The sequence below is a fragment of the Macaca mulatta genome, chromosome 18 (genome assembly GCF_049350105.2).
Source record: "Macaca mulatta isolate MMU2019108-1 chromosome 18, T2T-MMU8v2.0, whole genome shotgun sequence".
Classification (NCBI taxonomy): Eukaryota; Metazoa; Chordata; class Mammalia; order Primates; family Cercopithecidae; genus Macaca; species Macaca mulatta.
The window spans coordinates 4,194,914-4,209,607 of NC_133423.1; positions in this window are offsets into that span (position 1 = coordinate 4,194,914).

Sequence of the window (14,694 nt, forward strand, 5' to 3'; positions counted from 1 at the left end):
TTGATGATGGTGTGAAAGTGAAACCCATTCAGCAGAGTCTCTACTTTGAGGACCCACACAACCATTCTGTTTTTCACTGAGTACAGCCAATAGATTTCATGAGATATTCAACACTTTATTATAAGACAGGCTTTGTGTTAGAGCCTTTTGCCCATTCGTAGGCTAGCGTGAATGTCCTAAGCGTGTGTAAGGTAGGCTGGGCTCAGTTACGATGTTCAGTGGGTTAGGAGTAGTAAATGGATTTTTGACTTACAGTATTTTCAATTTATAATGTGTTTATTGGGATATAACCCCATCAGTCAAGAAGAATCTGTATTGTGATAAAAGTTTATTTTTCACTTTTAAATCAGTAAGGAGTATTATGAAATTACTAACAAACAGTCAAACAAAACTGTAAAACACAAATGTAGTCTGTGGCTGCATTTACTGAAAGCTGGAGGCTGGTGTCTCCCTCGGCACTGGAGAGACCCACCCAGAGTCCTCTCACCCCTGGGGATGACATTTTCACAGGCTAACTGGACTTGCCAAAAGTGGACAGCAGAGATTCTGGAAGATCTAGAAATGCAAACACACAGCACACCATGAAGGACTGAACGGACCTAGGCTGGAGAGGGAAGGGTTTCAGAGGCACCATGATGGCAAATTCCTCCCACCACAGAGGAAGGGAATTTGACTCATAAGGCTCTGGGCTGGGGGCTGGGGAAGCAGAGTTACTTCATAAATGGGATCACAGCCAGGTAAGTTTGGGACTAATGTAAGTTCAAATTTTCAAAAGCAAAAAAAGACAAAGACTTTTAAATTGAAACATGTTTTTTATGGCCTGGAGAGTTTTCTGTCCCTGGACTTGATTAAGTCCAGGCCAGCCAAGTACTTAACAGAGTGTTGTAGGGCATAGTCAAGCCTTTGATCTGTGTTTAGGTTCTATGGCCTCCCAATCTTGAGATCCCAGGAATCTAAACTGTGAGCAAAGAAAGATACTACTCTTTTCAACTTGATATCTTATCCTCAAGATCTGCCATCCGTTAAAAGTTTTACACTAACTCGTTGAGTTATGAATGGCCATTGGGAAGGGACTGTTGGACATCAGTCATTTTACCATGGGGAGAAGAGCCGCTGTTCGTTCATCCGAAGGTTACCTAGCAAGCACCCACAAGGTGCCACGCACAGCTCTGGTCCCTTGGATGATATCATTGATCAAAACAAACATCCCTGCTCCTGTGAGGCCTACATTCTATCAGGAGGCCACAGACCAAAAGCAATGGACGTGAAGAACAAATAAATTATGTTGTCACGAGAAAGGAGGAGTCACGAGAAAGGTCACGAGTCGGATGCATGGGGGTGGGGGCCAAGCAGGCTGGGTTTGTCGGGGATGGGGAAGCTCTTCTGCAGGGTGCTCTGTGGACAGCCGAGACCTGCTGCACTTTCAGACTCCCCTGGCCCAGTGTAAGCCGTGCAGCTCAACTCTCTCTGTCCCTGCTTATGAGTAGTTTAAATAAAGAGCAAAACGGACAGGCTGGAATTTCACTTTAGTTGCTGTTGGATTGTATCCCCACGAGTATGCTGTGGGTTAGAGGGTAACCAGCAGCATCCAAGGCACACATTTCAGTAGACGGCAGAAAAGGAGGAGAAAGAATTTTGAGAAACTCACACATGGATAAATGCACCCTGTCTACGAAGGAGCTGCACTGCAATTTTCTTAGCGCCCCATTCACGGAGATCAGTTTTCATAAGAGAATGAAAAGATACAGTCAACATGGAACTTGGGCAGGGCAAGCCAGATCCACACATCGGGAAGTAGTTTGGTGCTATGCATCTAATGCTATAGAAACATGTTAGATCCTTTGACCTTTTCATCTTCATCTTTTCTTTTTTTAGACAGGGTCTCGCTCTGCCACCCAGGCTGGAGTGCAGTGGCACGATCTCTGCTCACTGCAGCCTCAACTTCCCAGGTTCAAAGGATCCTTCTGCCTCAGCCTCCCAAGTAGCTGGGGCTACACACACGCGTCACTACGGCCAGCTAGTTTTTGTATTTTCTGCAGAGATGGGTTTTCGCCATATTGCCCAGGATGATCTGGAACTGGATTCAAGTTATCTGCCTGCCTCAGCCTCCCAAAGTGCTGGGATTACAGGTGTGAGCCACTGTGCCCAGCCTTTATCTTCATTTTTAAGTACTTGAACTGTTTTATACATTTTTCTCATTACAAGAGGAATAACTACCTATAAATAATTGAAACAACACAAAAGAATAAAATAGACTCATGGTTATGACTGTTTTGTTATGTCCTCCAAGATTCGGAGATAGATGGATTGTGTGTATGTGTGTGTGTAAATACTCATATATGTATGTATGTCTAATTGTTTATAGTGTGGGCATGTATAACAGTATGTAACAATATGTATGACAATTAGAAATGTATTGTTACTTTAACAATAAAAGGGTTCATGCTTGTCCTGTCACTTCAAAATATGTCGTGATCATTTGTACATTTCAGTACAGCAAAATTCCATCTCATTTTTAGTAGCAACAGTATAAAATTCCAGTCTAGACAAAAGTACATTTCTCTAGCCTCTTTTTGATGAACCAAATGTTCACTATTTTAAAATTCTGTTAAAAAATCATTATATACAAATATATTGAAAATAGACTCAATGCCTGCGTTGTTTTTAAAGATAAATTCTTGTAGAACCACCATGTCAAAAAGTATGTATATTTAAAATTTTGATAGACACTGCTCATTTTCCTCCAGAAAATGTGGTGTCACATAACAGGATGTACCTATTCATTCATATCTTCACCAAAAAAGGAATATGAATCCTTCAGTCTTTGCCCATCTGACAGGTGAAAATGATCATCTCGTTCTTCTAATTTGTATTTATTTCTTTATTGTTAAAGCTTGGCCCCTTTCATGCGTACGTTGGCTACTTGCCTGTCTATTTCTAGGGACTGATTGTTCATACGTTTTGCATAGTTCTTCCTTAGGTTGACTTTTCCTTGTAGACTTTTTCGCCTTTCTGTATTAGAGAGGTTAACAGTTTATCTCTTGGATACGTTACACATATTTCCCCCATTTGCCGTGTATGATATCTTTGGCCAAATCATTTATTTCCTTTTTGGAGGGGATGGGGTGGGGTGAGAGGTCTTTGTCTTACGCTAAAACAACCACGGTAAAACCTTCTCCACTCCCCAAATTAAAGAATTTTCTCTAGTTTGTATTTTTATTTTCTGAAATAAGTACCTTTACTCCACCCATAATTTACAAGCCAAGAGCCAGCTATTCCTCCTAAAGATCATTCAATGTCTCACTAACATTTGTTGTGTAATTGAGGTTGGCCCCTTTGATCTGAAATATTATCTTTACCATGCATTTCTAAGATTCCAATATGGGCATGGATTTATTTCTGGCCTTTCTATTTTGTTCCAAAAATCACTGGTCTCCCTATGCATTAGACATGTACTTTCACAGCTAACCAACCAAGCAGGACACTGGTGGCCTTCACTCTTTTTTTCCAAATTCTCTTAGCTCCCATGGGACACTTTTACTGTTTTTTGTTTTTTGTTTTTTTTTCATTTTTGAGACGGACTCTCGCTCTGTCGCCCAGGCTGGAGTGTAGTGTCACGATCTCGGCTCACGGCAACCTCCGCCTCCAAGGTTCAAGCAATTCTCCTGCCTCGGCCTCCCAAGTACCTGGGATTACAGGCGCCCACCACAACACCTGGCTAATTTTTTTTGTATTTTTAGTAGAGACGGGAGTTTCACCATATTGGCCAGGCTGGTCTTGAACTCCTGACCTTGTGATCCGCCAACCTCAGCCTCCCAAAGTGCTGGGATTATAGGTGTGAGCAACCACACCCAGCTGACACTTTCACTTTTTAACTTTTAACATAATCATTTTGTTTAATGCATGTACATTTCTCATTGTGTTAAATGTTGGGTGTGATATAGTCCTTATTGCTATTGTTAATAATTATATATAGAAAATAAAATTTTTTAAGTCCATATGCGTGCAAAAAGAAAATGTGATTTTTAAACATTAGCAACTTTTTTGAACACTTAATACTATTTTTTTGGTAAGATAGGACTTTTCTAAGTTTATAATCATATCATCTATTCATAAAGATAACATTAGCTTTTACCTTTCAGTATTTTCATATTATTTTTTCTTATAGTAATAATTGAATATCCAAAATAGTTAAAGATCATACAGTACGCAGTGTTGTCTGCTTCTCTCTCAAGTCTTCAGTCACTTTCAACAAATTTCCTTCTAATTTTCATTAATAAGGCTCTCATCAGGAATGGCTGTTGAATTTTTAATTGTGATTTTAATGTCTATCTAAATGATCGTAACATTTGTCTTCTTTAATCTACACATGTAGGAAATTGCTTTTTTTTTTTTTTTTTGAGATGGAGTCTTGCTCTGTCACCCAGACTGGAGTGCAGTGGCGTGATCTCAGCTCACTGCAGGCTCTGCCTCTCAGGTTCACCCCACTCTCCTCCCTCAGCCTCCCGAGTAGCTGGGACTACAGGCGCCTGCCACCACGCCCAGCTAATTTTGTGTACTTTTAGTAGAGACGGGGTTTCACCGTGTTAGCCAGGATGGTCTTGATCTCTTGACCTTGTGATCTGCCCACCTCGGACTCCCAAAGTGCTGGGATTACAGGCTTGAGCTACCGCAACCGGCCAGGAAATTACTTTTGCTTTTCTAGAATAAAACCTGCTTGCTTGCGGTGTATTTTTTAATACATTTCATTTGGCTAATATTGTTAAATTAAATTTTTGCATTAATTTTCTTTTTTTTTTTTTTTTTTTTTTTTTTTGAGACGGAGTCTCGCTCTGCCGCCCAGGCTGGAGTGCAGTGACTGGATCTCAGCTCACTGCAAGCTCCGCCTCCCGGGTTCACGCCATTCTCCTGCCTCAGCCTCCCGAGTAGCTGGGACTACAAGCGCCCGCCACCTCGCCCGGCTAGTTTTTCGTATTTTTCAGTAGAGACGGGGTTTCACCGTGTTAGCCAGGATGGTCTTGATCTCCTGACCTCGCGATCCGCCCGTCTCGGCCTCCCAAAGTGCTGGGATTACAGGCTTGAGTCACCGCGCCCGGCCAAATTTTTGCATTAATTTTCATAAGTGATATTGGTCCAAAGTCTCTCTCTCTCTCTCTTTGTATTTCTGCTTGTTTAAATCTTTTCAGTTTAAAGGTTAGTTTAATCTTTTTAGATTGAGTATCAGCATGTCCTTGTAAAGTGAATGTTGTGTTCTGGAAGTGTACCCTAGGAATTATTACTTGTTCCTTGGTTTTATAGAATTTTCCTTTAAAACTACTGGGTTTTAAACAACCCCATCAAAAAGTGGGCAAAGGATATGAACAGACACTTCTCTCTCAAAAGAAGACATTCATACAGCCAACAGACACATGAAAGGATGCTCATCATCACTCACCATCAGAGAAATGCACATCAAAACCACAATGAGATACCATCTCACACCAGTTAGAATGGCAATCATTAAAAAGTCAGGAAACCACAGGTGCTGGAGAGGATGTGGAGAAATAGGAACACTTTGGAGATGTGGATGTGGAGAAATAGGAACACTGTTGGTGGGACTGTGAATTAGTTCAACCATTGTGGAAGACAGTGTGGCGATTCCTCAAGGATCTAGAACTAGAAATACCGTTTGACCCAGCCATCCCATTACTGGGGATATACCCAAAGGATTATAAATCATGCTGCTATAAAGAGACATGCACACATATGTTTATTGCGGCACTATTCACAATAGCAGAGACTTGGAATCAACCCAAATGTCCATCAGTGACAGACTGGATTAAGAAAATGTGGCACATATACACCATGGAATACTATGCAGCCATAAAAAAGGATGAGTTCGTGTCCTTTGTGGGGACATGGATGCAGCTGGAAACCATCATTCTCAGTAAACTATTGCAAGAACAGAAAACCAAACACCGCATGTTCTCACTCATAGGTGGGAACTGAACAATGAGATCACTTGGACACAGGAAGGGGAACATCACACACCGGGGCCTATTGTGGGGAGGGGGGAGAGGGGAGAGATAGCATTAGGAGATATACCTGATGTAAATGACGAGTTAATGGGTGCAGCACACCAACATGGCACGTGTATACATATGTAACAAACCTGCACGTTGTGCACGTGTACCCTAGAACTTAAAGTATAAAAGAACAACTACTGGGTTTTAATGACACCTTTTAGATTTTGCTTATGGCTATGATAATTTGTTACATTTATCCTAAAGAAATGGTGAGAAAATATACAATGTAAAGATGCTCACTGAAGAATTCTTATTTTCGGTGAAAAATTGGAGCAAGCTCAATGTCCCATGAAAGGGGAGGAGCCAGGCAAATTGGGAGTCACTATTAGGTGAGGCTGCAACGGTTGCAATAAAACACGTGGGAAGTACACGGTAACACAGAGGATTTAGGAGCTAAAAGTGAATGTGTAGTATTATTTTAATTCTGTAAAGCATATAAATGTGAAAAAGAAGGGTGTCTGTGAAGGACTTTATGGGGTTATAGTTTGTTTTCTTTCTCTTTAAAAAATGTCCATGCTTTCTTTTCTTTTCAATTTTCAATTTTTCTGGGGACATAGGAGGTGTATATATTTATAGGGTACATGAGAGATTTTAATACGGGTATGCAATGCATAATAATCACGTCAGGGTAAACGGGGTAATATCCACCACCTCAAGCATTTATCTTTTCTCTTACAATCCAATTACACTATTGTATTTATTTATTTATTTTTTTTTTTGAGACGGAGTCTCGCTCTGTCCCAGGCTGGAGTGCAGTGGCGCTATCTCGGCTCACTGCAAGCTCCGCCTCCCGGGTTCCCGCCATTCTCCTGCCTCAGCCTCCCGAGTAGCTGGGACTACAGGCGCCCGCCACCTCGCCCGGCTAATTTTTTTGTATTTTTAGTAGAGACGGGGTTTCATTGTGTTAGCCAGGATGGTCTCGATCTCCTGACCTCGTGATCCGCCCGTCTCGGCCTCCCAAAGTGCTGGGATTACAGGCTTGAGCCACCACGCCCGGCCTATTGTATTTATTTTTAAATGTACAATTAAGTTATTCTCGACTATATTCCCTTTGTTGTGCTATCACATACTGTTTTATCAATTCTTTTTATTTTTTGTATCCACTAACCATCCCTACTTCTCCCTACCCCCACCCCCTTACCCTCCTTCCCAGCCTCTAGTAACCATCCTTCTACTCTCTATATCTATCAGTTCAATTGTTTTGATTTTTAGATCCCACAAATAAGTGAGAACATGCAATATATGTGTTTATGTGCTTGGCTTATTTCACTTAACAGAATGCCCTCCAGTTTCTCCCATGTTGTTGCAAATAACTGGATCTCACTCTTTTTTATGGCTGAATAGTACTCCATTGTGTATATGGACCATATTTTCTTTATCCATTCTTCGTCTGCTTCCAAATTTTAGCTATCGTGAATAGCACTGCAATAAACATGAGAGTGCAGATATCTCTTTGATATCCTGATTTCCTTTCTTTTGGGTGTATACCTAGTAGTGAGTTTGCTGGATCACATGGTAGATTTATTTATTTTTTGAGGAATTTTCAAACTTGTCCGCATAGTGGTTGTGCTAATTTGCATTTCTGTCAGTAGTGTAGAGGGTTCTCCACATCGCCACCAGCATTTGTTATCGCCTATCTTTTGGATAAAAGCTGAAAAAAGCTCAAGCTTTTCATGACGTGGTCCTGTCTCTAACAGCAAGGACTTGGGAGTCAGCTGCCTGGGTTTTACTCTGGCTCCACTCTCTGCAAACAGGGGTGTCCAAACTTTTGGCCTCCCTGGGCCACACTGGAAGAAGAATTGTCTTGGACCGCTGTAAAATACTCTGACGATAGCCGACGAGCTTTAAAAAAATCACAAAAGAACCGTAACGTTTTAAGAAAGTTTACAAATTTGTGTTCGGCTGCACTCAAAGCCCTCCCGGGCCACACATGGCCTGCAGCCCATGGGCTGGACAAGTTTGCCCTACAAGCTTTATGACTGTGGGCAAATCCATAGCCCTTCTGTGCCTCAGTTTCCTCATCTATCAGCAGTGGAGATTGAACAACCCAATATATTTATGTAAACACACAGAAGAGTTTCTGGCATGTAGCAAATATTATGTTAAGTGTTAGCAAGTTTTAGTAAAAACATTAAATGATTGAACAATGTTAATTATTTTCTTCATTAAATGCATCCCATAAAAACACCTGCTTCAATAATTGCTTCCTGCTATTTCTTCACTAAAAGCAGAAACATATTAAAAGACAAGATCAAGTTAAGAAATATGAACAGACAAGATTTCATCAAGCAGGACACCTCTTTTCTAAAATTATCTTCTCTAAAGCAAAAATCTCTTGCATAAGGGCCTGGCACGGGGAAGGTTTGGAGGGAAGATGGCAGGAGTGTGGTCTATGGTCAGGAAAGAGGAAATGCACTAAGAATAAGTTTCTGTTTTGGCTGGGCGTGGTGGCTCACACCTGTGATCCCAGCACTTTGGGAGGCCAAGGCGCACGCATCACAAGGTCAGGAGATCGAGACCATCCTGGATAACAAGATGAAACCTTGTCTCTACTAAAAATACAAAAAATTAGCCAGGTGTGGTGGCGGGCGCCTGTAGTCCCAGCTACTTCGGAGGCTGAGACAGGAGAATGGTGTGAACCCGGGAGGCGGAGGTTGCAGTGAGCTGAGATCACGCCACTGCACTCCAGCCTAGGTGACAGAGCGAGACTCCGTCTCAAAAAAAAAAAAAAAAAAAAATTAAAAAAATAAGTCTCTACTTTTTGAAAAGCCAAGCCTTGGCAAAAATGCACAGGTGAGGCTGGTTGCGGTGGTTCACACCTATAATCCTAGCACTTTGGGAGGCCCAGGTGGGTGGATGGCAAGGTCAGGAGTTCAAGACCAGCATGGCCAATATGGTAAAACCCTATCACTATTAAAAAAAAAAAAATACAAAAATTAACTGGGTGTGGTGGTGCACTCCTGTAGTCCCAGCCACTCAGGAGGCTGAGGCAGGAGAATCACTTCAATTTGGGAGGCAGAGGTTGCAGTGACCTGAGATCATGCCACTGCAATCCAGCCTGGGCAACAGAGTGAGACTCCGTCTCAAAAAAGAAGAAAAAAAAAATGCACAGGTAGGGTTTTTGATCTGTTAATATCTTTCCCACATTTTGCTCCCAAATAGGCTGCATCTTTCTTTTGTATTTATTTCACCATCTTGATGGGAAAGAATATTTCCATTCCTGGGGCAGAGACCAAATTTTAAAAATGATCGTGAACAGTTTCACTGCCCTTTAAATCATTAGCTCAGGGGATGGAGCTCCCAAGCATGTTAATTTGGCCACCGTTGTGTTCTGGAGGCTACCGAGTCAGACATGGAGGTGCGTGCACAGTCTTTCTGTGATCGTTATTTCTGTTTGGTCAGCCGGATTTCAAAGCTCAGCATTACCGGTCTGTGTGTTCTAGGTGGCCTGGGCTGCTTGTGAGCCATAGCGGTTCTGATGCAATTGCTTTCTGTTTCCTTGATTCCCAGTGAGAAAGCTTTCTCTCTCTTTGAGGGAAATTATCTGGCTCTGGAATCTGAAGATCCTAGCTCCCACTGTCGTGGTTTCTTCTTATCCTGGCCGGGATTTACACACAGGGCCCTGGGCAGCCAGGCTCTAAGACCCCAAGGCTACCTCCTGAGACGCATGGAGTCATTTTTGTCTTGCAATACATTTCCTGTTTACCTAAGTGGCTTTGCAGGGAGACGGTGAACCTCTGTGGATAAACGGTAGTAATACCTGTCTTTTGTATCGCCCGACTCTGCTCCTTGCAGGCTTCATTAAGTTAATCTTCAAAACATCTAGGAGAATAAACGGCCCTTTCCATTTTATAGACAAAGAGATAAACACATACAGAAAAGCTCAGGGAAGCATCATCACTAGTGGACATCTTTAGTAAGCGCCTGATAAGGACATCCCCAGCAAGAGTTAAAACAGGACCTTTAACTTCTGCCGCTTTCCAGCCAAGACACCTCGCAGCACACAGTGGGTGAATCAAACAAAAATGAGGAATACATTCAGGGCTCCCGTCTACCTCGCAAAGGAGTCACGTGGACTTTGAGGGACAGAGGGATTCACTGCAGCGGTCATCGTAGGGGAGACCCCATTGTAAGAGGGAGTCGTCTGCAAGGGGCAGAGGAAACGGCCGAGAGGGGGCCGGGGGCTGGCTGGTTTGCTTCCATTTGTGTCAGCCTGGGAGGCAGGGGGGTGTCTCCCTAAAATGAGATACTCTGGCGGCTTATGCTTTCTGCACTGAGAGTGGGATTGTTTTAGAGATTAGGCTGATGGGCTAGAAGCCCCTGTCCTTCTGGGAAAGCGTCCCTGCCACAACGGCAGCTGAAATCCCAGAGTTTATCTATGTTGGAGTCTTAGCACTGATGCAAACACTTAATGAAACTAACCAAGGGCGAGAGATCCAGGGCATGGGTTCAGTTGAGGAAAGAGGGGATGAGGGGGATGAGGAGGAGCTCATTCCAACCCAAGGAGTGGCCTTCAGTGCAGCCCAAGACAGCAGTGAGGGCAGAACCCGGCACCTGCGACCAAAAGCAGCATTTCCCTAGGACACATTTCCACATTCATGGAATGAGGGGTCTGATTCCAGTTCTCTGTATTCTCAAAATCCTAAATTCTATGAGTCTTGTCCGGGAAAAGCACATGAGAATGCCGGGTGCTCAGACAGGAGCCAACAGGTGTTTTCACGTGACGGTCTCTGGGGCTCTTTGTAGGGAGAGCACTGTCCATCCCTTGGCAACTACTGAACAGGAAGACGAAAAGAGACACTCTGTTCAGAAGGCTAGTACAACAGAAGGGTGCAGAGTGGTTAGAAGAGAAACTGAGGCAGACACAATGGCCCTCAGAGCAGTCAGTAGGAATACGTATGACACAGTGAGACAGGGAGTCGGGTGGGCCCAGAACAAAGGCGGTAGATGCCAGGAATATGAACAGCCAGCTGGCTGGGAACGTCACAAGGGGGGCCTGGACCCGAGCTTGTTACATTGTAAATCTGAGACACTGAGACATAGGGTGATGTTTGTAGCTGAGAATTTAATGGAGAAGTGGTTTAAAAATAGGCAATACTGTAGTTTTTCACTGTGATTCCACTGTCGATGTTTTGTTGTGAGGAGGTGGAGAAGAGCCCATTGGCAGTGACGTGGAAGGACCGAAGACCCTCAGAAATCAGAAACATCTGTTACCAGCATTTCCTGGGCACTTAATAGCAGAGGGTATACTGAGTATTTTCTTTAAATGGAGGTAAAATTCACCTATCATAAAATTAACCATTTTAGCTGGGCATGGTGGCTCATGTCTGTAATCCCAGAGCTTTGAGAGGCTAAGGCAGGAGGATTTCTTCTGCTCAGGAGTTTCAGGCTATCCTGGGCAACATAGAAAGATCCTATCTCTTAAAAGAAATTAACCATTTTAAAATGGTTAATTTTAAATTAACATTTAAAATTAATACAATTAGTGGTATTTAGTACATTCTCGATGCTGTATGACACCATCACTATCTATTTCTAGAACTTTTTCATCACCCCATAAAAGCACCTGACATGCATGGAACAGTCACTCCCCAATCATCCTCAATCTGCTTTGTGTCTCTGGACTTGCCTATTCTGGATGTATCATGTAAATTGAATCGTGCAACATGTGGTCTTTGGGGACCAGCTTATTTCACGGGGCAGGTTGTTTTCAAGGTTCATCCATGTTGCAGCGCGTGTCAGAACTTCATTCCTTTTTTATGGCTGAGTAATATTCCAGCATGTGAATTGAACCCATTTTGTTTATCTGTTCACCCATTGATGGACATGTGGGCTGTTTCTACCTTTTGGCTGCATTGATTAGTGCTGCTATGAGCCTTTGTGTAATATGTTGAGTGTTTCATGAGTATCATTTCTTGTTTTCAGAAGCTCTTTGGGCAGCCCTGTTTTCCTCATGAGGAGATTTGGCAACTACCTGCAGTCCTGAAGTCGGTCAAACCTGGAATGAGAATTTGACCCAGACACCTGTGCTCTGAGCTGCCCTCTGCCAGCTACTGGATTTGCTCAAGTCTAAAGCTGTGAAATAATAAGGTTTTTCAACCTCATGATGCAGGGATTCTCATGTGGGTTGGGACCTCAGCTGTACTCTGAACTCCCTTCTACAGGACATGGCTTCTTTCTTTCCTTCTTTTTCTCTGGACGGGGACATGGCTGCTGGCTCCTGTATTTAAGTTGAGTCCCCCCAGATGGCCCTCTTGTGGGTCAGATGAGTCTCCTGAAGGTCTCGACCAGGAGACCATGACTTCAACCTGCCTGAGATTAAATTTAGATCCAAATTAAAAAAAAAAGGGGGGGGGAACCAAGGATGTGCTATTGGAACGATCTGGATTGGAGGTCAACACAGAGAAGTATGTGCTGCTGGAGGAGAGGTTCTCCAGAATCCACCCCCCTCACCTGGGCTGTCCTGTGCCCTAGGATCGACTACTTAGGCAGAGCTGAGGACCTCAAGGGAGAAGCAGGAGCAAGGGCTTTGGCGCTTGAAGGTTCTTCACTGCATCTCGCTGCTTATGACTTCAGCGTTTTTCATTGACTGGGTTATTCGGAATGATTCCTCCTTTAGCAGACATACGTTCTGCAGACACTGCGTGTAGGATCCCTGCTTTTCTGAGCAATGGTGGAGGAGGAATCGCCGTCTAGGTGTAATAAAGCGGCCAGAAGCGCAGCTATTTTAAGCCTCGTTGTTGTGAGTCTTCATAAGCGGCTCAACAGATTTCTTTTAATAGCTTTAGAAAGGCATTAATATGCTTGAAGAACAAACACAAGAAATTCAGAATGGGGACACAGATATTAGTAAAGTATCTTCTAGGCACTAATCCTAGGGCGCCATTTCCCTGCTGCAATATGCAAACTACTGCACCAACTAAAAGCACTTTTTTTATTTTACCAGAGCTTGAACTTTCCTTAACTCAAATTGCTAGTGACTATGCATATAACTATTCACATTCTTTTTTCTCCCTAAAATAGTCCCTTCTAATGCTGAACCCTTAAATGAGCATTTTTAAAATCAATTTATTTTATTTGCCTTTAAAAATGGATCTGTCGGGCTACAAGGAAATCATCTCAAATTTAGTCCACACTGAGTTCTTTTTTTTCTGTGAACTTAAAACATGTACAGTCATACAATTTAGCACATAATTGCTGTTCTCTTACTTTGTTCTCTAATTGCTCTGTGTGTGTGTGTGTGACTTCCTTCCCCATCACCCAGTCTAAACTATAATATTCTATGCTTTCTGAGAGACTAAAACCTATAGCTTATAGTTTCTCATATTTTCCTGTTCTTCACATAAACATCCTAGCATGATGCTCACTTCAGGTTAAGATATACATTTTGATTATTAAGTCGTTAGAAACAAGTTTAGCTTCAGGGTTTGAAAAAAGCCTGGTGAGCTTCAGGGACAGATGATAGAGGATTCTTTGTTTTCCTTATTCCATGAAGGATGGGAGGCAGACAGAGATAGAGAAAAAGCACACGTTTGATAAAATTGGTGATTTTAGAAAAGATAGCCCCTCCCCGTTTGCAGTTTCAAGCAATTGTTATGACTTTCGCAGAGTTCACTCAGCCAGTCAATCACGTGCCTTTGGGTCACTGAGAAACATTTAACTGCAGAAAAACTCAGAGGCTCGGATCATTTTTTAAGAAGAACAAGGAAATCGTTTCAAATCCTGTCGCCGGTTCTGCCCACATGCACTCAATGATTTGCTGTCTCGGCGTTGGGATTTTGCTCTGGCGTCTTGGAGAGTAAGCCGTTAGATCCAGGAAACGGAGGTGGGAGGGTTGGCCTCGTTAATGTCCCTGAAGTCGGGTGCCAATCCCCGGCTGACCGGAAGCTGCACAGATATGCAAACGTAGCATTTCTGTTGCCTTATTGTATTTCCTCAGACCAACCAGGTTTTATTTGAATCATCACAGCAGCACCGCCCCTTGAAGATGGTGCCTCTGCTACTTCCGTAGAGACTGTTTTCAAGCTGGAGAATTTTTCCTAGAGTTGAGCCTTCTCTGCCCACAGCTTTCCAATCTCACTGCTTCTACGGGTCGCACCTTATCTTGATGGGCAGGGCTTTGTGTGTGCAAATGCCTCTGAGGAAAAAGTGGAAGTCCTTTAAGTAATCCAAAGTGTACCCCAACAGGTTCTATTTTGATCCCTATCTAGATACCCCTCTCCTGATGGGCGATGGATTTATTCATGGAAGTTCCATTAGCCCTCCAAAGCCTTCCTCGAGAGAGGAGCACACACTCCTGAAACTTGAAAGCCTTGCAGAACTGGTTTGAAAGTTCGGCTGGCTTTTAAAATTAGCAAGTTTAATATTTTGGCACAACTTTACAGATAAAACATTTTGGTTATATTTGGGACTTTTTTTGGTTTTGGGGTCTCAGGCTTGCCTTTGTTTTGTTTTGATAATTCCCTAAAAGCGGCCTGACCTTTTGAGGGTAATGAACCAGTTCTGATTTTCTCCAGATCTTCTTCTTGGACAGGGAAATGTATTAGTAATGGTAGTATTCATTATTCATTAGTTTTCTGCATGCACACCGAGCTGTACTGAACAGAATTAAAGTAAAAAAAAAAAAAAA